This window comes from Ovis canadensis, chromosome 3 (assembly GCF_042477335.2).
Source record: "Ovis canadensis isolate MfBH-ARS-UI-01 breed Bighorn chromosome 3, ARS-UI_OviCan_v2, whole genome shotgun sequence".
Classification (NCBI taxonomy): domain Eukaryota; kingdom Metazoa; phylum Chordata; class Mammalia; order Artiodactyla; family Bovidae; genus Ovis; species Ovis canadensis.
Genome location: NC_091247.1, coordinates 58,750,755 through 58,773,440, shown reverse-complemented (window position 1 = coordinate 58,773,440; position 22,686 = coordinate 58,750,755). Strand labels below are relative to the sequence as shown.

At 43.9% G+C, this 22,686-nt stretch overlaps 1 protein-coding gene and 1 long non-coding RNA gene across 2 annotated transcripts in view; one reads left to right on the top strand and one right to left on the bottom strand.

Annotated features, from left to right (window-relative positions):
• Nucleotides 1-22,686, top strand: part of CD8A (CD8 subunit alpha) — a 46,192-nt gene that overhangs the window by 10,878 nt on the left and 12,628 nt on the right. The gene's annotated exons all lie outside the window — the stretch shown is intronic.
• LOC138436888 (uncharacterized) lies at nucleotides 596-20,999 on the bottom strand. The gene is made up of 3 exons (XR_011255656.1): nucleotides 20,304-20,999; nucleotides 17,718-17,775; nucleotides 596-2,497 (listed from the first exon to the last, which is right to left on the bottom strand). It is a non-coding gene; the product is annotated as an uncharacterized lncRNA (long non-coding RNA).

The window sequence follows — 22,686 nt, the reverse complement described above, 5'->3', positions numbered from 1 at the left end:
AAACTGTCTATTCAGTGCTCCTCTGCATATTTTTTAATAGGGTTGTTCGATTTTTTTGCTATTGAGTTGTGTGAATGCTTTAAATATGTTGGATGTATGCATGCTCAGTCACTTCAGCTGTGTCCAACTCTTTACAACCCTATGGACAGTAGCCCACCAGGCTCCTCTGTCCATGGGATTTCCCAGGCAAGAATACTGGAGTGGGTTGCCTTGTCCTCCTTCAGGGGATCTTCCTGACCCAGGGATCAAACTCTCATCTACTGTATCTCTTCAATGAAGGCAGATTCTTTACCCACTGAGCCACCTGGGAAGCCCATATATGTTGGATATTAACCTCTTATCAGATATATGATTTCCCTGGCTGTTTTTGAATACCCTAAATCCCACGCCCACTCAAGGCCAGGAAACAGCTGCTTCATTAACCTTGGAATTTCCAGTACTTCAAGCAGTTCATAGGACACAGAAGGTACTTATTACATGTAATTATTCTATTAAATATCTAAAGGGGATGGAGTTTTTAAAACGTTGTCTTAAATTGTATAACATGTCAAATAAAAGTACTGAAAGTCATATAATAAATACACAGAGACCACTGTTAGATTTAGAAAGTTTAACATTTTTCCAGTTTGTTTCAGTTTTTTTATTTCAAGAGATAAATATTAGGATTGACTTCATCCCCATTCCCTCCTCTAAAACTGCCTAGAGAGCATCGGAGCATAAAAATACAAGACTCAACCATATGTTGTCTACAAGAAACCTACTTTAAATGAAAAGACTCAGATGAGTTGTAAAGGGATGGAAAAGCTTTAGCATGCTAACACTAATCGAAAGAAAGCTGCAGTCAGACACAACAGACCTCAGAACAAAGTAAACTAACAGGGTTGAAAAGGGTCATTACATATTATTAAAGGGGTCAATTCTCCAGGAAGACTCAACAGTCCTTAACACGAATGTACCTAACAACAGAGCATCAAAATATTTGAGATTAAAAACTGAGCGGGCACAAGGAGGAACTGACAAATCCACAATTACAGTTGGATTTTTTTTTAATTGACCTCTCCACTTAGCAATGGCACCCCACTCCAGTACTCTTGCCTGGGAAATCCCACGGTGGAGGAGCCTGGTAGGCTGCAGTCCATGGGGTCGCTAAGAGTCAGACATGACTGAGCAGCTTCAGTTTCACTTTTCACTTTCATGCATTAGAGAAGGAAATGGCAACCCACTCCAGTGTTCTTGCCTGGAGAATCCCAGGGACGGGGGAGCCTGGTGGGCTTCCATCTATGGGGTCACACAGAGTCGTTAAAGTGACTTGACAGCCACTTAGCATGTGGGATCTTAGATCCCAGACCAAGGATCCAATCCATATCCCCAGCCTTGGAAGCTTGGAATCTTAACCACTGGACCACCAAGGAAGTCCCTATAGTTGGATATTTCAATGCCCTTCTCTAAGTACCTGGTAGAGCTAGCAGGCAGAAAACCATCATAAATTAACTGACTTGCACAGCACTATCAAAGAAATTGATTTAATTGACATTTATAGTATACTCCATCAAACAGCAGAATACACATTCTTCCCAAGCTCATATGGAATACACACCAAAGCAGACCTGACTCTGGGCCATAACACATACTTTACAAAATTAAAAGAATAGAAACCATACAAAGTATGTTCTTAGAAGACAGTGAAATTAAACTAGCATCAATAACAGAAAGATACCTGAATAATATATTCTATTTGGTGATTAAACAACATACATCTAAATATCACATGGGTCAAAGAATAAGTCTCAATAGAAATTAAGAATATTCTGCTTCTTTTTTTTTCCCCTGGCTGCACTGGGTCTTCATTGCTGGGTACCAGCTCTTCCTTGCAGCAAGCAAGCTTCTCTAGTTTTGGGGCTTGGGCTTAATTGCCCCGTGACATGTGGGATCTTAGTTCCCTGACCAGGGATCGAATTCATGTCCTCTGACTGAAGGCGAATTCTTAACCACTAGGGAAGTCCCCAGAAACTTAAGAATATTTTGAACTAAATGAAAATGAAAACACAATTTATCAAAATGTGTGAGATGCAGCAAAGGCAGTGCTTACAGGCAAATTTATAACATTAAATGCATATATTAAAAAGGAAGAAAGATCTAAAATAAAAAGTCTAAGCTTTCACCTTAGGAAATAAGAGAAAGAAGAACAATTTAAGCCTAAAGCAAGCAGAAGAAAAGAAATAAAATTAGAGTACAAATCAATGAAATTAAAAACAGAAATAATAGAGAAAATCAAGGAAACTAAAAGCCGGTTCTTAGAAAAGATCAATAAAATTGATAAATCTCTAACCAGGCTAACCAAGAAAAAAGAAGAGCAGACACAAATTACTAATAGAGAAATGAAAGCAGGGTCATCTCTACTGAGCACATGGACATTAAAGGGATGCTGAAGAGATACTGTAAATCGATGGAATTACTTGTGTCTGAAAACCCGGGCCATTCCTCCTCTTTCTTAGTCCTGAAAAAAAAAAAAAAAAGGACTTCAGTTGCTCACACCTTACCCCACTTCCCCAACAACACTCCCTTATTTGAGGGCCATTAGAACAGGAATCTATCAATTCCAGGAAAATCATGTAATCTCATTGGACTTCACTTTTCCCTGTATTTCAGCTCAACCAATCCTAAAATCTCACTGTCCTGTGTGCATACTAAGTCGCTTCAGTAGTGCCCGACTCTTTGTGATCTACTGGACTGTAGCCCGACAGGCTCCTCTGTCCATGGGATTCTCCAGGCAAGAATACTGCAGTGGGTTACCATGCCCTCCTCCAGGGGATCTTACCAATCCAGGGATCGAACCCAGGTCTCCTGTGGTTCCTGAACTGCAAGTGGATTCTTTACCACTGAGCCACTGGGGAAGTCCCCTCAGTGTTCTAAGTATGAATTAAAGAAATCTCTCCCACAATTGTATAAGCTCTGGGCCCCACAGAACCGCTACCCGCTTTGTGTGCCACCCTGAAATACTTGCTCAGGTGCGAGGGCAGCAAGGAGAGAGGCAGTCAGGGTGGATTCAGGGTATCAGGTTTGAAGGGATGGATTTTTATTTTTCAAAACGGTGTTTTATGGCAGAATAAACATAATTTCTGGGCTTCTCAGGTGGTAATAGTGGCAAAGAACCACCCACCAATGCAGGAGACTCAGGTATTAGATCTCTGGGTTAGAAAACTCTCCTGGAGAAAAAATGGTAACTCACTACAGTATTCTTGCCTGGGAAATCCTATGGGCAGAGGAGCTTGGCAGGCTACAGTCCATGAAGCCTCAGAGTCGGACACAACTGAGCAACTTCACACACACACACAAGAGCTGAAAGAGACTAACCTCCACAAATGAAAAGTTAGGGAAAAAAGAAGCATAAAAGGTCAAGAAGAGACAATCCAGTCACAAAAAAAGAAAACTGAACTGATTAGACCTACAGGAAAAAAGAAAAAAAGGTCAACCTCAATAAAAATCAAAGCAAAATTTTTAAAGCATCTGCGATTCTTACTGTCTTACTTGTTTGTGTTCTTTTTATAACTTTTGCTGACCATGTGCAGCCAAGAGTGTGCATTTGTCAAATCCTTAAGAGGCCAGTTTGGCTTTCAAGGCCATTTCCTTCTGAAAATTCAGACCAAGAAAAATAACTCAAAATGTATAAAAAGATACATATACCACTACTGTATTTCTTTATCAGCTCAAGAGCCATGTGGTTTTTACACCAAGAATATTACTTTAAAATAAGAAAATAAAATGGTCAAAGGGTATAAACTTCTAGCTATAAGATGAATAAGTTCTGGGGAAATACTGTACAGCCTGGTGACTATTACTTCACAGTACTATCTTGGATGTTTGAAAGCAGCTAAGAGAGTAAATCTTAAATGTTCTCAACACACACACAGAAAGAAATGTAACTATATGAAGTGATAAATGTGTTAACTAACTTTATTGTGCTGATTTTGAAATATATATGTATATCAAACCATCATATTGTTTACATCTTAAATTTATACAATGTTATATGTCAATCATATCTCAACAAAGCTTGAACAGAAAAAATTTAAATTAATTAATTAATATATAAGGCAGAATCTGTTAGACACATAAATAGGAAATGGTAAATTCATAAACATATTTTGAAAATTTACAGTTCTTTCAGAAATTAACAAATCAAGTAGATTAAAATCAAGAACATAGCAAATATGGATAATATATATTTACTAACCTTGATCTAATATAGTTTTGTATTCAGTCAGTCAGAACTATGCCTAAAGTTATTTTTTAAATTAACCATCAATCAAAAGCTCAATAAATTCCAAAAGTGTAAATACAAGCCACATCTTCAGATCACCAGACAATAAAACGAAAAGCAAATGGGAAAAAAATCTACAAACTTAAAAAAACTATAACATTTTCAACAAACATTCAGGATAATTAAAAAACAAAAATTTTAATTATACACTATTTGGAAACCACTGTATCATAATGAACCCAACCTAAATGGCCTACTAACTGGGGGGACTGATTGGGCAAAACATGAGCAGAATATTATGCAGAGATCAGGTGAGACTCACAAGGAACATGTTAGAAGAGAACTGTGTATGGTAAAAGAATTGTAAACAGCATACTTTTTACAGTAAAATAGAAAATATGACAATAATGGGAAAAAAATTTTAATGTATAAATATAGGATTCAAACGAAAGACCACAAATAAATACACCAAAATGTTAAGACAGATTGCTTGTCTGGTGCCTTGGACGGTAAAGAATCTACCTGCAATGAAGGAGACCAGGGTTTGATCCCTAGATCAGGAAGATCTCCTAGAGAAGAGAATGGCAACCCACTCCAGTATTCTTGCCTGGAGCATTCCATGGACAGAGAAGTCTGGTGGGCTACAGCCCACGGGGCCGCAAAGAGTTCGACGGGACTGAGCGACTGAACAAACACATAGTTCCATACTGGCACTATGAGCGATTACTTTTTCTTTTGTATTCCTCCCCCTCCCCAAAAGATGTTTTAACCTAGAAAAACAGGCAGACCTTTCTGGGGTTAAATATTGATGGCATCCATCTGAGGCAGAGAGTACTTAGGGGTGTGCTAGAGCCACAAGGTCAGTGCAGGGGGGCGGGGGCGGGGTGGGGAGGCACCCGCTGCACCCACCCGACCCCTACCCCGACCCCTACTCATTTCTGTATCTAATCAGCTCAGGGTTCATGTAAGGAACCAGAAAAGGAGACTGACATCACGGGCTCTGGTTCTGACCTCCGCCCAGACCAGCGTGGGGCTGGGCCTTCCATGTAAACTAAAGCCAAAAGCCGAACGAAATCGGTGAACCAGGCCAAGGAAACTCTCAGAAGCCCTGGCCCCTGTAACCTCCCACCTAGCGCTCTGAGCCTTTCCCTTCTCCCGGACCAGCCCGAGCCCAGCGCTGCCTAGACCTTTCCTTGCATGGCGACCTCAGCGTCCCGCGGGCGCCAGCGACCAGGGACCAGCGCTCCACCTGTCCCCAGGACATCCCAAGCCCCCTGCCCCATTGGCTTCCTGCCCGGTGCCTCCCTCCTTCCTTCCCCTCAGCCCAATCCCCCACTCGGGGATGCAGGTCTGGATGAGCAGTTGAGAGTACCCCATTCACGTCCCCTCTGCTCCTTGGTCCCACTGTCTGCGCCAGAGGTCCAGCAGAGAGAGGTCGGGTCAGTCCCGGGCGGGGCTCCCGGAGCTGGGCATGACCTAGGATCTCTGGTCAGGTCCGTTTTCATTTTTGACAAGTGGGGAAAGGAGAGTTGGCAGAACTTGCAGCCTAGCACAGAGAAGAAAGAGGTTCTCAATTTGAGGACTCCTTCCAATACTTTGGCCACCTAATGCAAAGAGTTGACTCATTGGAAAAGACTCTGATGCTGGGAGGGATTGGGGGCAGGAGGAGAAGGGGACAACAGAGGACGAGATGGGTGGATGGCATCACCGACTCGATGGACATGAGTCTGAGTAAACTCCAGGAGTTGGTGATGGACAGGGAGGCCTGGCGGGCTGCGATTCATGGGGTCACAAAGAATCGGACATGACTGAGCAACTGAACTGAACTGAACTGAACTGAACTTCCATCCTTAATGGAAAAGGGCATGGCAGCCCAGTCCAGTGTTCTTGCCTGGAGAATCCCATGGACAGGGGAGCCTGGCGGGCTACACTCCAGAGGGTCACAAAGAGTAGGATACAACTGAAGCGACTTAGCATGCATGCATGCATTCATTCCACCCTTAAAGCATCAACATTTTATTTCTAAGGACAGGGACTTACTGGTAGATATTGAGGGAACGGGGAGGTTAGGAGTCTACAGGAAGCATATCCTGGCCCCCCTCTATCTGGAGCCAGAAATTCCATCTTTAACCAGTCTTTTGATCCCCAGTTAAATGCAAGTCTTACCCTCCATCCCACTCCACCCCATCCCCCAAGGGAGGAAGAAAAGAGGAATTCTAGGGGCCCGTAATAGGAGAAGGCAATGGCACCCTACTCCAGTGCTCTTGCCTGGAAAATCCCCTGGGTGGAGGAGCCTGGTAGGCTACAGTCCATGGGGTTGCTAAGAGTTGGACACGACTGAGCGACTTCACTTTCACTTTTCACTTTCATGCATTGGAGAAGAACATGGCAAGCCACTCCAGTGTTCTTGCCTGGAGAATCCCAAGGACGGGGGAGCCTGGTGGGCTGCCATCTATGGGGTCGCACAGAGTCAGACACGACTGAAGCAACTTAGCAGCAGCAGCAGCAGCAGTAATAGGACTCCTGGGAGTTGGGGTGGGAATCCTGAGAAAGGCGAGGTCCAAAATCACTGATGGGGGACAGCTGGGTGGCGGCGTTGAAGATGGCTGGTCCCCAGCTGGCTGGGAGGGAACATGAACCAGCTTCAGTTTTGCAGGTGGGCAAGCATGAACTAAATTCAAAATTCTTCCCTCCTTTGTTGTTGTTCAGTTGCTCAGTCATGTCCGACTCTGTGACCTCATGGACTGCAGCATGCCAGCCTCTCCTGTTCTTCAACATCTCCCAGAGTTTGCTCAGACTCATGTCCAATGAGTCGGTGATGCCATCCAACCATCTCATCCACTGTTGCCCCCTTCTCCTCCTGCCTTCAATCTTTCCCAGCATCAGGGTCTTTTCCAATGAGTCAGCTCTTCACATCAAGTGGCCAAAGTACTGGAGTTCCAGCTTCAGCATCAGTCCTTCCAGTGAATATTCAGGGTTGATTTCTTTTAGAATTGACTGTTTTGATCTCCTTGCAGTCCAAAGGACTTTCAAGAGTCTTCTCCAACACCATAGTTCAAAAGCATCAATTCTTTGGCATTCAGCCTTGTATATGGTCCAACTCTCACATCCGTAAATGACGACTGGAATAACCATAGCTTTTACTAAACGGACCTTCATAGGCAAAGTAATGTATCTGCTTTTTAATACACTGTCTACAGAGGATGAGATGGCCAGATGGCATCACTGACTCGATGGACGTGAGTTTGGGTGAACTCTGGGAGTTGGTGATGGACAGGGAGGCCTGGCGTGCTGCAATTCATGGGGTCGCAAAGAGTCGGACACGCCTGAGCGACTGAACTGAACTGATGTTTGTCATAGCTCTTCTTCCAAGGAGTAAGCTTCCTCCTTTCCCCTCCCCAACTCTCAACCGGGACCAAACTAGAGCAACGCCGCCCCCTGCAGGACAGAGAGGGGCATTAGACTTTATCTTGAGAGAGCAATGCTCCGGCTTGGTAGGCAGCGTCATGGATTACTTGGTTCCGGCTCAGTCACTGCCTCCTGAATTAAATTGCTCACCCTCCCTGAGCCTCCGATTTTCTTCCTCTATAACATAAAAACGTGTTGGATGGTCTCTTCTCTGAGCTCACTTCCAGGTCCAGATTCTAGATCTTTCCTTTCTCCTGCCCCCACCTCGGGCCCACCCAGGGCCCCTCAGGCGAGTCTTCATCTTTCCGACCGCATGGTCCTGCCCACCCACCACAGAGCCGCAGTTTCTACCCCAGTGCTGCACGCTGGGCTCTGTGCTCTATGCGTGCAGCCGCAGAAGGTCAGGACTTGACCCCCGTTTGGGGCCACTGTTTTCCTGGAGTAGGAACATAAATGTGCTGCCTGCCTCTGATTAGGGTTGTCCGTCTCCAGAAAAAAAGAAAAGGGGTTCTTAGGAGAAACGGTGGCGGGAGATCACCGATTGACCTTGGATCCATCGGTGTGGCTCTTTTAGACCTCTGCCGAGTCTGGCCCAGAGAACTGTATAGAACAGAATGACCAAGAAAAGAAGGGAGTGTGAACCGACCCCGCCTCCTCCCGAGCATCAACTATGCCTCAACAGCCCTCCGAGGTGCTGGATTCCCCAGACACACAGAGCTGTTTCGGCCTAGTGCCTTGGCAACACTGCCTGCCTGCAGCTTGGCTCCCCACCCAACCCTCCAATCCCATCACGCCTGCTTCTTCGCCTCCAGAAGACTGAGTTCAGGCACAGCTGGCTCTAGTCGCCCTGATCGCCCTCCCCAATCCCCACCCCACCTGGCTGGGGGCGCAGGCGGCTGGGCTCCCAGTGCTCCTGTCCGGGGGCTGCACCCACCACATCCTGGCACCCTCATCGTGGTATCATCACGTGTTCCCTTGTCTGTCCGCACACCCACGGCAAACCCCACCCACACCCCAGCTCCCTGTACTTTTCTCCACTGCACAACCGTGGGGGAGGGGGGGCGGGGGGCGCCGGCTCTGCCTTCCCAGTAAGAACCTGACTGGAGCTCAGGGGAGATCCTAGTTCATACGTCGTCCTCTGGACATAAGCAGGGACATTCCTGAAGGGCACCTTACCTCAGTGTCTGAGGTGTGGAGGGAGCAGCTCATCTCTCTCCTTCCTGCTAAACCGAGAAGGGCAAACCACCCTGAGAAATCCTCTAAACCCCATCATTTGAAGCCCAGCAAAGGCAGGGGACTTGGGGGCAGGGGCTGGGGAAGCTGGAGGACCAGTAGCCAATGGAGGGGAATGCCTTCAACTTCCCTCACCTTTTCTTTCCTTTCCCAGCTCCCCCCTTTCTTCCTTTTCCCCCCTCTTTCCAGGTCCACACCTCCCTCCTCTTCTTCCCTGGGAAGGCTCTGATAAATGGGTCTCCATGCTGCAGGCGCTGCTGGGGGCCTTTAGAGGGCTTGCCTTCTGGTTCTGGTGGTTAGCTCTGGAAACAGTTGTTCCCCCTCCTGCAGTGTTTCCACTGCTTTGCCCTCCAGCTTCCACAGCTCACCACACGGGTGACTCAAGAACACAACTCAGACCCCGCCCCCTGAAAGCTGCCAGGACACTGACCATCGGCAAAGTAATATTTTGTAAAATGTGACCATGTAAAACTTACTGGTTGAGCTGAGCTTACTTCACGGATGTGCCAAATAAAAGAATTAACCCTCTTGTGTAAAAAGAAAAATTTCCACTGCCTTTTTAAAGTTTCTATTTTGGGTAAACTGTTTCCAGGCAACAAATCATCTCACCAAAAAAAAAAAAAAAAAAAGAAGGAGGAAGAGGAGGTGAAAAAGGAGGAGGTGGGGGGAGGAAGTGGGGGAGAGGACAGAAAGAAAGGAGCCTTTTAATAGTTTATTTTGCCACACCAAGTTTTTTTCACAGAGCCTGAACTGTGAATACAGCAGGACTCTGGATTCTGTGAACAGACAGAAGAGCTGAAGTCTTATTTGACTGTTGAAATTAGTAGTAAACAACTGATTGAAAAGAAAGCAGGTTCTTTAAGCACCAATGATATGAGCATTTTAAGTGATGTGAGTTCTGGAAGGCAGGGACAGCACCTGATGTGAGGGAGTTACTTAAACATTGTTGGCACTCAAAGACAAGGAAAGCAAATGGGCCATTTGGGAAAGAGGTTAAATGGCCAAAATCTGACAAAAGATTAAATCTCAACCATGTTTAAGGAGATACAGATTTAAACAACAATAAGATACCAACTCACCCTTATCAGATTGGCTGAATTGAAAAGACTGGCAAAAACAAGAATTAGCATGTGGGCAAACAGAAATTCATCCATAGCTTGGTGTGAGTATAAGCAGGTACCATTACTTTGGAAAAAACTTTGTGAATAGCCATGGGGGTAAGATGGAGTAGGAAATGGCACCCTACTCCAGTATTCTTGCCTGGACAGAGGAGCCTCACAGGCTACAAGCCCATAGGACTGCAAAGAGTTGGACACGACTGAGCAACTGAGCACACACACGGGGGTAACAGAAGGAGACGCTTCAAGTCATCATTCCTCTCAAGGCCAGTGTCTTCTTTAAGTCATTCCTGTTCCAGGTTGATACACTAGAGAAAACCTTGTATATGGCCTCTAGGGAGTATATGTGGAAGGATGTTCCCTGCGATGTTGTTTACAATGGCCAAACCTATAAACAAGCAAAAGGGTCATGCACAGAGACTAGAGAAATAAACAGCGGCATTGGTCATCAGATCTTCTCTTCAAGTCAATTCAGTCTCTCAGTCGTGTCCAGCTCTTTGTGATCCCACGGACTGCAGCACGCCAGCCTTCCCTGTCCATCACCAACTCCCAGAGCCTACTCAAACTCATGTCCATTGAGTCGGTGATGCCATCCAGCCATCTCATCCTAGTCGTCCCCTTCACCTCCCGCCTTCAATCTTTCCCAGCATCAGGGTCTTTTCAAATGAGTCAGTTCTTCACGTGAGGTGGTTAAAGTATTCAAGTTTCAGCTTCAGCAGCAGTCCTTCCAATGAATATTCAGGACTGATTTCCTTTAAGATGGACTGGTTGGATCTCCTTGCAGTCCAAGGGACTCTCAAGAGTCTTCTCCAACACCACAGTTCAAATGCATCAATTTTCTGGCACTCAGCTTTCTTTATAGTCCAACTCTCACATCCATATATGACTACTGGAAAAACCATAGCTTTGACTAGACAGACTTTTGTTGGCAAAGTAATGTCTCTGCTTTTTAATATTCTATCTAGGTTGGATATAACTTTCCTTCCAAGGAGCAAGTGTCTTTTAATTTCATGGCTGCACTCACCATCTGTTGTGATTTTGGAGCCCCCCAAAATAAAGTCTGTCACTGTTTCCACCATTTCCCCATCTATTTGCCATGAAGTGATGGGACCGGATGCCATGATCTTAGTTTTCTGAATGTTGAGTTTTAAGCCAACGTTTTCACTCTCCTCTTTCACTTTCATCAAGAGGCTCTTTAGTTCTTTGCTTTATGCCATAAGGGTGGTATCATCTGCATATCTGAGGTTATTGATATTTCTCCCAGCAATCTTGATTCTAGCTTTTGCTTCATCCAGTCCAGCATTTCTCATGATGTACTCTGCATAGAACTTAAATAAGCAGGGTGACAATATACAGCCGTGACATATTCCTTTCCTGATTTGGAACCAGTCTGTTGTTCCATGTCCAGTTCTAACTGTTGCTTCTTGACTTGCATACAGATTTCTCAGGAGGCAGGTCAGGTGGTCTGGTATTCCCATCTCTTTAAGAATTTTCCACAGTTTGTTGTGATCCACACAGTCAAAGGCTTTGGCATAGTCAATAAAGCAGAAGTAGATGTTTTTCTGGAACTCTCTTGATTTTTCCAAGATCCAGCGGATGTTGGCAATTTGATCTCTGGTTCCTCTGCCTTTTCTAAATCCAGCTTGAATATCTGGAAATTCACAGTTCACCTACTGTTGAAGCCTGGCTTGGAGAATTTTGAGCATTACTTTACTAGCATGTGAGATGAGTGCAATTGTGCGGTAGTTTGAGCATTCTTTGGCATTGCCTTTCTTTGGGATTGGAATGAAAACTGCCCTTTTCCAGTCCTGTGGCCACTGCTGAGTTTTCCAAATTTGCTGGCATATTGAGTGCAGCACTTTCACAGCATCATCTTTTAGGATTTGAAATAGCTCAACTGGAATTCCATCACCTCCACTAGCTTTGTTCGTAATGATGCTTCCTAAGGCCACTTGACTTCACATCCCAGAATGTCTGGCTCTGTGTGAGTCATCGCACCATCATGGTTATCTGGGTCATGAAGATCTTTTTTGTATAGCTCTTCTGTGTATTCTTACCACCTCTTAATATCTTCTGCTTCTGTTAAGTCCATACCATTTCTGTCCTTTATTGTGTTCATCTTTGCATGAAATATTCCCTTGGTGTCTCTAATTTTCTTGAAGAGAGCTCTAGTCTTTCCCATTCTGATGTTTTCCTCTATTTCTTTGCATTGATCACTGAGGAAGGCTTTCTTATCTCTCCTTGCTATTATTTGTAATTCTGCCTTCAAACAGGTATATCTTTCCTTTTCTCCTTTGCCTTTCACTTCTCTTCTTTTCACAGCTATCTGTAAGCCTCCTCAGACAACCATTTTGCCTTTTGGAATTTCTTTTTTTGGGGGATGGTCTTGATCACTCCCTCCTGTACAAAGTCACAAACCTCCATCCATAGTTCTTCAGGCACTCTGTCTATCAGATCTAATCCCTTGAAACTATTTGTCACTTCCACTGTATAATCATAAGGGATTTTATTTAAGTCACACCTGAATGGTCTAGTGCTTTTCCCTTTCTTCAATTTAAGTCTGAATTTGGCAATAAGGAGTTCATGATCAGAGCCACAGTCAGCTCCCAGTCTTGTTTTTGCTGACTGTATAGAGCTTCTCCATCTTTGGCTGCAACAAATATAATCAATCTGATTTCAGAATTGACCATCTGGTGATGTCCATGTGTAGAGTCTTTTTCTTGGGGATATCTATCACCAACTGGAGTGGCAGCTGTGCAGTGCTGGAGTGACTTTGAGGAGATACCCCATGTCCAAGGGCAAAGAAGCCCCAGAAAGGCGGTAGGAGGGGTGAAATCATGTTTAGAATCAAACCCCATACCCACTTGAGATGCTCAGAGGGCTGAAACAAACCTTGTGTGCACCAGGACCCAGAGACCCCACAGAGACTGAGACAGAATGGTGTTTGAGTGTCTCCTGCAGAGATACGGGTCAGCAGTGGACCACTACAGGGGCAAGGACTCTGGGTGCAGTAGACCTGGGTATGGCATAGCCTTCTTAGAGTAGGTCGCCATTAACACCACCACAGAGCCACCAGAACTTACACAGGACTGGGGAAACAGACTCTTGGAGGGCACAAACAAAAACCTGTGTGCACCAGGACCCAGGAGAAAGGAGCAGTGACCCCACAAGAGACTGACCCAGACTTGCCCATGACTGTCCAGGAGCCTCCGGAGGAGGCGTGGGTCTGCAGTGGCCTACTGCAGGGCTGGGGGCCCTGAGTGCAGCAGTGCATGCGCGGGACCTTTTGAACGAGTTCGCCATTATCTTCATTGCCTCCAATGATAGTTTGGCCTCAGGTCAAATAACAGAGGGAACACAGCCCTGCCCATCAACAGAATTAAAGATTCTGTTAACCTTTAATTTAAAGTTTAAGATTCAATTTAAGATTCTAGTGGATTAAAGATTCACTGAGCATGGCCCCACCTATCAGAATAAGACCCAGTTTCCCCATCAGTCAGTCTTTCCCACCAGGAATCTTCCATAAGCCTCTTATCCTTCTCCATCAGAGGGCAGACAGAATGAAAACCACAGTCACAGAAAAGTAACCAGTCTGATCACATGGACCATAGTCTTGTCTAACTCAATGAAACTATGAGCCATGCCATGTACAGCCAGCCAAGATGGACAGGTCATGGTCGAGAGTTCTGATGAAATGTGGCCCACTGGAGAAAGGAATGGCAAACCACTTCAGTATTCTTGCCTTGAGAACCCCATGAACAGTATGAAAAGGCAAAAAAAGATATGACTCTGAAAGATGAACTTTCCAGGTTGGTAGGGGCCCAATATGCTACTGGAGACCAGTGGAGAAATAACTGCAGAAAGAATGAAGAGACAGAGCCAAAGCAATACCCAGTTGTGGATGTGACTGGTGATGGAAGTAAAGTCCAGTGCTGTAAAGAGCAATATTACATAGGAACCTGGACTATTAGGTCCACAAATCAAGGCAAATTGGAAGTGGTCAAACAGGAGATGGCAAGAGTAAACATTAACATTTTAGGAACCAGCAAACTAAAATGGATTGGAATGGGTGAATTTAACTCAGATGACCATGATATTTATTATTGTGAGCAAGAATCCCTTAGAACAAATGGAGTATCCCTCATCGTCAACAAAAGAATCCAAAATGCAGTACTTGGATGCAGTTTCAAAAACGATAGATGATCTCTGTTCGTTTCCAAGGCAAACCATTCAGTATCACAGTAATCCAAGTCTATGCCCCAACCAGTAAAGCTGAAGAAGCTGAAGTTGAACGGTGAAGTTAAACGATTCTATGAAGACTTATAAGACCTTCTAAAACTAACACCCCCAAAAGATATCCTTTTCATTAGAGCAGACTGGAATGCAAAAGCCTGGACTAACAGGCAAATTTGGCCTTGGAGTACAGAATGAAGCAGGGCAAAGGGTAATAGAGTTTTGCCAAGAGAAGGCACTGGTCATAGCAAAGACCCTCTTCCAACAACACAAGAGAAGACTCTACACATGGACATCACCAAATGTTCAATACCAAAATCAGATTGACTACTTCTCTTGTATCCCCCCAAATATGAAAGACTATGTGCTCCACTCATGAAAAAAAAAATTTGTAGTAAAATACACGGAACATAATATCTACCCTCCTAACCATTTTTAAGCGTACAGTTCAATGTGCAGTGTGAAGTACATTCTTGTGCAGCCATCACCACCATCCACCTTCAGAAGTTTTCATTTTGCAAAACTGAAACTCTGTACCCTTTAAACAATAACTCCCCTTTCCCCTTCCCCCCAGCCCCTAACAACCACCATTCTACTTTCTGTCTCTGATTGTGACTGCTCCAGGTACTTTGTGGTCTCCTGCACTGCAGGCAGACTCTTTACCATCTAAGCCACCAGGGTAGCCCTAAGTAAAGCATGCAGTATTTGTCTTTTTGTGATGGCCTTATTTCACTTAGCATAACATCCTCAAGGTTTATCCATGCTGTAGTATATGTCAAATTTCCTTCCAGTGTAAGGTTGCATAATATACCATTGTATGTATATGCTACATTTTGCTTATCCATCCACCCATCAGTGGACATCTAGGTCACTTCCACATTTTAGCTATTGAGAATAATACTGCTGTGAATATGGTATACTTCTTCACTCAGTTTTAACTTGATATCAAACACTTTCCATCATAAATACTTGTAAAGTACATAATTTCCAATGTGTTGTAAATAAATATTGATTTTTTTTTTTTTTTTTTTTTTTGGCCACGCAGGCTTTGGAATCTTAGTTCCTCAACCAGGGATTGAACTCTCACCCTTGACAGTGAAAGCCAGGAGTCCTACCCACTGAACTGCCAGGGAATTCCCGATAAATACTTTAAAATAAAACTTTACATCACCCTTTTTGTTCCTAATAGAACAAATTGTATATCAATTTTATTTCAGTAATCACCCATTTTGAAAATATAAGAACAAGTTCTTTAAATTTTGGAAATTTTCCATCATTTTTTTTCCCCCTCAAACTTACAAATTCTATCCCACTTCTTCCATAGACATTTATTCTGATATGTTCTTATGCTTGAAGAACTTTTATTGATCATACTTGTCTGCCCCCACAAAAGCAAACGAATTGAAGTTTTAAATTTCTAGAACCATAAATTCCTAAGTACTAAGAATTTAGATTATGCCACCATTGCAACATAGTACACAATTACTCAAAAATAAAAAATTACAAATAATTTGTTATAAATTATTAATTATACTTATAAATTATAAAAGTTTAAATTATTAAAGAATAATTATTAAACATAAAAAGTAACCTATGGTGATAAAGTACTATAAAGTTATACAAAATGTTACCAATAGGTGGAGGATACATAAGATCTGTCTATATTATTTGTTACAATTACAATGTCAATCTATAATCATCTCAAAATAATAAGCTTTATTTAAAAGTAAATTGGAGGGGAAATTCAGCTCTTAATGAGACGAATAGGGTCCAATTAGTTTATGAACCCATGGGACAACATGGCCTATTGTTAGAATGAGACAGGATTCAGCATCAATTAGTTTTCTGTTTGTTTTGTTTTTTCGCACAGTGTAAGCACTGAGAAATTTTGTTCCCACAAATAAACAGTTGGTTTTGTTACAACAGGCTTCCCTGGTGGCTCAGATGGTAAAGAGTCCACCTACCATGCAGGAGACCCAGGTTTGATCCTTGGGTTGGGAAGATCCCCTAGAGAAGGGAATGGCAACCCACCCCAGTATTCTTGCCTGGAGAATTCCATGGACAGAGGAGCTTGGCAGGCTACAGTCCATGGGGTTGCAGTCGGACATGACTAACTGACTAACACTTTGTTACAGCAGAGTCATTAAGTTTTTTCACTTTTTCCAAAAAAATTTTGGCCAAAGAAAACCAACAATAACCCCGTAATAGTGATATATCATCAAAATGTAGTTTTAATGAGCTATTAGTTGCTTCATAAGTTTGCAACTAACAAAGTACCACAAACTAAGTAGCTTAAACAACAGAAATGTGTTATCTCACAGTTCTGGAAGCTAGAAACGCAGGATTGAGAGGCTGGCTACATTAGTTCCTTCTGAACGTTGAAAGGAAGATCTGTTCCATGACTCTTTCCTAGTTTCTAATGGGTTGCCGGCTGTCTTCAGGGTTCCTTAACATGTAGAAGAGCCATCCCATCTATGTCTTTATTTCCACTTGATGGTCTCCCTGGCTGTGTGCCTGTATCCAAATTTCCCCGTCTTTAAGGACACCAGTTAAACTGGATTAAGACCCTTCCTGTTGCTGCTGCTGCTGCTGCTGCTGCTAAGTCACTTCAGTCGTTTCCAACTCTGTGCGACCCCATAGACAGCAGCCCACCAGGCTTCCCCGTCCTTGGGATTCTCCAGGCAAGAACACTGGAGTGGGTTGCCATTTCCTTCTCCAATGCATGAAATTGAAAAGTGAAAGTGAAGTCGCTCAGTCGAGTCTGACTCTCAGCGGCCCCATGGACTGCAGCCCACCAGGCTCCTCCGTTCATGGGATTTTCCAAGCAAGAGTACTGGAGTGGGGTGCCATTGCCTTCTCCAAAGACCCCTCCTAGTGACCTCATATTAACTTAATTGTGTATGTGCTCTGTCACTCAGTCATGCCCAACTCTTTGCAGCCCCAGGGACTGTAGCTCACCAGGCTCCTCTGCCCATGGAATTTTCCAGGTAAGAATACTGTAGCAGGTTGCCATTTCCTACTCCAGGGAATCTTCCCAACACAGGGATCAAACCCAATCTTGTATCTCCTGCAGTGGCAGGCAGAGTCCTTACCACTAGTGCCTTCTTGGAAGCCCATTAACTTGATTAGTGCTTATTCACTCAGTTGTGCCCGACTCTGCAACCCCATGGACCGTAGCCCACTTAGGTTCCTCTGTCCATGGGATTCTCTAAGCAAGAAAACTGCAGTGGGTTGCCATGCCCTCCTCCAGGGGATCTTCCCAACCCAGGTCTCCCACATTGCAGGTGGATTCTTTACTGTCTGAGCCACCAGGGAAACCCATTAACTTGATTACCTCTGTTAAAACCTTATCTCCAAAAAAGGCCAACTTCAGAGGTACTGGGGGTTAGGACTTCACTCATATGTAAATTTTTTGTGGGTGGTGGGGAGGGAACAGGGAACATAAGTCAATCTATAACACTTACCAATTCTAGCAGGTCCTCTTTCAATTGTTTCGGAATCAAAGACTCAGGAAGCACTGACCTACATGTAAATTGATCATGATCTTTAGACTTATTCACTTCTCAGTTTCTGGAGTCACTGAAATAGGCTTTATACTATAGCCTCTCAAGTAGCTAAGCTACTGTCCTTCTTTCACTGAAAAGCAGTTGCCTACCCTGATGAACTTAGAAACGGTCGGGGAAATATAAATATTTTTAATTACCATGCAAATTTACCAAAAAATATTTTTATCTTATCAAAGGCTTTCCACTTTATTTTCACCAAAACTTTGGATCTAAAGGTTTCTCTCATTTGATTCATGGGAAAAAAAACAAAACTGCCAACTATCCTCATTGGCACAGGCTTCAATGTCAAACCAACTAGCAAATCAAGCTAACCTTCTGTTAAAATAGAAGTTTGATTCCTTTTGCAATTCCAAGGAACATGTTTTTTTAATTAATTAATTAATTTGTGTATTTTTGGTTGCGCTGTATCTTCACTGCTGCGTGGGCTCTCTCTAGTTGCGCTGAGCAGAGGCTACACTTCACGGCCGTGCTCGGGCTTCGCATTGCGATGGCTTCTCCTGTTGTGGAGCAGAGGCTCTAGATGCACGGGTTTCAGTAGTGGTGGTTCTCAGGCTGTATAGCATGGGCTCAGCTGTTGTGGTCCCTGGCTTAGTTGCTCTGTGGCATGTGGAATCCTCCCAGATCAGGGATCGAACCTGTGTCCCCCACATTGGCAGGCAGATTCTTACCCTCAGCATCACCAGGGAAGTTCTCCAATGAACATGTTAATGCACATCCCATAATACCGTCTCCCTCTGAACTCCAGCTCTACAGTAGAGAGGTTGGTAGAGTGATGAAGCTCAGGAGATGGCCATAAAGGAGCTCAGCCTCCAGCATTTCTGCCCAATGTCCTGTTTTCCAGCATCTCAGAGACTCTTCTCAAAAGAAATGCATTCTTTGTCAATTCCTAAGCAAACAGACATTAAATGAAAAATATTTGTTGGCATATGGGTGCATGTATCTCTTTCCTTTGCACCACAGTAAGATACAGGAGGTTGGGAGGTCTGCTGTTTTGTTTTAAAGCAGGAAAAAAGAGCAATCGTGAAAGGTGGAGTGGAGAAAGAGAATCTGAAAACTAGACAAAGCCATTTGTTCTTGGGCAGATCCATCTCAGGAAAAAGGATAAATAGGCTTTGAGGATCTGGAAAACAACCCCCTTAAAATTATGTGTATGCTCTGTGGGTGAGAATGAAAACTGGTGCAGCCACTATGGAAACAGTACGGAGGTTCCTCAAAAACTAAAAAAATCAACAGAAAACAGACAGGGGGATACATATACTTATGGTTGGTTCACATTGTACAGCAGAAACCAACACAACACTGTAAATCAATTATCCTCCAATTAAAAACTAAAGACAAAATAAAACAAAACAGAAAACATAAGAGCGCAGGGATGGCCGTGTGATTATGAGACTAGATTTCAAAACAAGGTATCACCAAAGATAAAGAGGGACATTTTGTAATGATAAAAGGGTCAATCTGCCAAGAAAACAGAACAATCCTAAATGTGTGTGTCAGTTCAGTTCATTCAGTCGCTCTTTGCAACCCCATGAATCGCAGCACGCCAGGTCTCCCTGTCCATCACCAACACCCAGAGTTCACTCAAACTCATATCCATCAAGTCGGTGATGCCATCCAGCCATCTCATCCCATCCTCATCCTCTGTCGTCCCCTTCTCCTCCTGCCCCCAATCCCTCCCAGCATCAGAGTCTTTTCCAGTGAGTCAACTCTTCACATGAGGTGGCCAAAGTACTGGAGTTTCAGCTTTAGCATCATTCCTTCCAAAGAAATCCCAGCGCTGATCTCCTTCAGAATGGACTGGTTGGATCTCCTTGCAGTCCAAGGGACTCTCAAGACTCTTCTCCAACACCACAGTTCAAAAGCATCAGTTCTTCAGTGCTCAGATTCCTTCATAGTCCAACTCTCACATCCATACATGACCACTGGAAAAACCATAGCCTTGACTAGACAGACCTTTGTTGGCAAAGTAATGTCTCCGCTTTTCAATATGCTATCTAGGTTGGTCATAACTTTCCTTCCAAGGAGTAAGCGTCTTTTAATTTTTGTACCCAACAACAAAGCTTCAAAATATGAGAAGCAAAAAATGGACAGAGTTAAAGGGAGAAACAGACAAATCCAGGAACATAACTGGAAATGTAACATCCAAATTTCATAATTGATAGACCCCAGATGCTGCTTCTGGACAGGAGGCAAGGTATTTGGGGATGTGCAATTTTATCTGTAATGTTCATCTGAAGCAAATGTGACAAAATGCTAACACATTAGTTTTGAGGGGTGCTTTCTGGGGAGCCTATGGGTGTTTTTATATTATTTGCTCTATTTTTCTGTGTTCAAATGCTTTCTTTAAAATTAAAGGGTGAATGGAAGAAACATTTAAGTAAATGAACAATAAATGAAATCCAGACATCAACATCACCTCATCCAATATTCCTCTAGCTCCCTACCCTCTCCAGCCTACCCTCCTGCCCCCACCTCCCTCTTTACCTGGGAGTCTTCCTCTGACAAACACGTGGGAGTCGATGTCCTTAGTGGGCCAGGTGTTGAACACAGGCTTACAAGCTCTTCCTGCCACAGGCTGCATTCAAGTCGTCCCGAGCTTCCATGTCCTCCCAAAGCTCCTTTATAGCCCAAATCCATAGCAGCCACCTCTCCATAAAGGATTGCCACCTCTCAAGCCCCATCCTGAAGTCCCTACACCACCTGAATTACTGCCAGTGTTTTCTTCCCTCTCCTTAAAAATGCGCCTTCCCTAAAGGTTCAATATGCTCCTTTGCTTCTCCTTTCCACTCTGCCTGCCTTTGCAATCAGACCCACTCTCAGAACTTAGATGAAGACAGCCTTGCCCAGGCTGGGTTCCCAGCCCTGGTCCCTCTCTCAGACTCAAATCCTGCCTCTCCAATTGCATTTAGGATGCTTCCGCTTGAATGTTCTTGACATTAAAGATCTGTAGCAAGCTGGCCCCCAACTTTACAGCAAGCGTGTGTCTGCACCAAGAGAATGACACAGCATCATTATAAGTTGTCAGCAGACGTGTGGGTTTTTCCCGTCACAGATCAGGTTCTTACTCTCCTCACCCCATCCAAGCTGTGACTGAAGGTTCTCCCAAGGGTATTTTAAATATTATCTCAACTTCTTCTGACCTCCTGGGCTGCCTTCCTCTCTGTGCTTCTGAAGTCTTGTGGTTCAACTTGGTATGTTCAGAGATGAACATCTTTTTACTTATTCTGTTTGGCATTCTGGGAGCCCTTTTGATCCGAGCGCTTGTGTCTTTTAATTGTGGAAAATCTTCAGCCAAGATCTCTTCCAGTGTTCCTTCTCCACACTCTCTTTATTCTCTTCTTTCTGAAATTCTATTAAATATTTCTCAGTGCTCGTCCACATCTGAGCAGCTTTTCAAACTGTTTCTATATCTTCTCGCATTGCAATCTGTTAGTTCCGCAGTGCTAGTTTCCATTTTACTAATTATTCCTTCAACTATGTCCAGTGTAGGGTGTATCCTAGTTTATATCTAAACTATATATAGATTTTATTTCCAGTATTCTCAGTATTTATCATATTCAGTTGCTCTTGTTTAATTTCTGCATTTTCTACACCTTCTTTTTCTCTGTTTTAAACTCTTTTCAGATTGCTCTATAATTTGTATCTCTTCTGAAGTGAACTCCCATCCCAATTTTAGTAAGTTATCTTTACATGTATTTTGAATTTTCAGTGTGTATATAATCTCACCTTGAATGGGGACTTTAAAAATCTCTCTTTTTGGAGAGGGAGAGAGAGAGGAAATGTGGGACTAAAGAATCAGTTAGGAGCCAGGCTGGGTTTCCATCTCATCTCCACCACTTACTAGTTGTGCGACCGTGGGTAAGTTATTCTCACATCTCTGAACCTCAGTTTCTTTCTCTGAAAAAAGGGAGAACTAAACCCACTTCAGAGGGCCCATGAGATTTAGAATAAGTCCTGCCAAGTTCTAGACCACTGAGGGTGCTCAGTAAATGTCAGTTTCTCCTTTTCTCAGCAGATGTAGGCAGAAATGGTGACACTGGTAATAAAGCTCAGTGACACAATGAAAGTTTAAAGAAACAAAAAGCAAAACTCTCTCTCTCTTTATACTCCATCCTCCTAGTTTTTTCCGGGCAACAGTCAGAACCAGGCCTTATTCTGGTGGCTCTGGGCTCTGTTCGGTGGTGACGCTGGAGATCAGGTGACTGCAGTCTCTGGCCCGCCCTGCCATCACTGTAGGGACACAGCCCCATATGAGCCATGACTATGGAAAAATGCACAGCTTTCTCCAGCCTTTCACTGAGGAATCCTGACCCAACCCCCTGTTTCAAATAGAGAGCCTGGCTTCAGCCTCTCTCCATCGATGAAGCACTTTGGGACCCTGTTAGCTGAAGAAGTCAAACCCTCAGTGCCACTGCTTCAAGATGGACCCTCAAGACACAGGCTCAGGAACAGAGCCCCTGGCTCCTGATTTCAACCCCGCTTCCACCCCTACACTGCGGACACATTCACCTTGCTTTTGAATGAGTCCATCTTCTCCCCTTCCTCCTTCTCCTCCTTCTCCCTTCAACCATACCATTACTACGTATTAAAACATGGTGTCAGCAGCATCTTGATTAGGAGTCAAGTGCCTCATTCTTCTTTTTTTAATATTCATTTATTCAATTTTTGCTTGTGCTGGCTCTCCATTGCTGCATGCGGGCTTTCTCTAGCTGTGGCAAGGAGGGGGTCTATCTTGGTTGCAGCGCATGGGCTTCTCATTGTGATGGCTTCCCTTATTGCAGAGCACAGGTTCTAGACACGCGGGCTTTAGCAGTTGCAGCTTTAGACTTAGTTTCTCTGAAGCATGAGGAATCTTCCCAGACCAGGG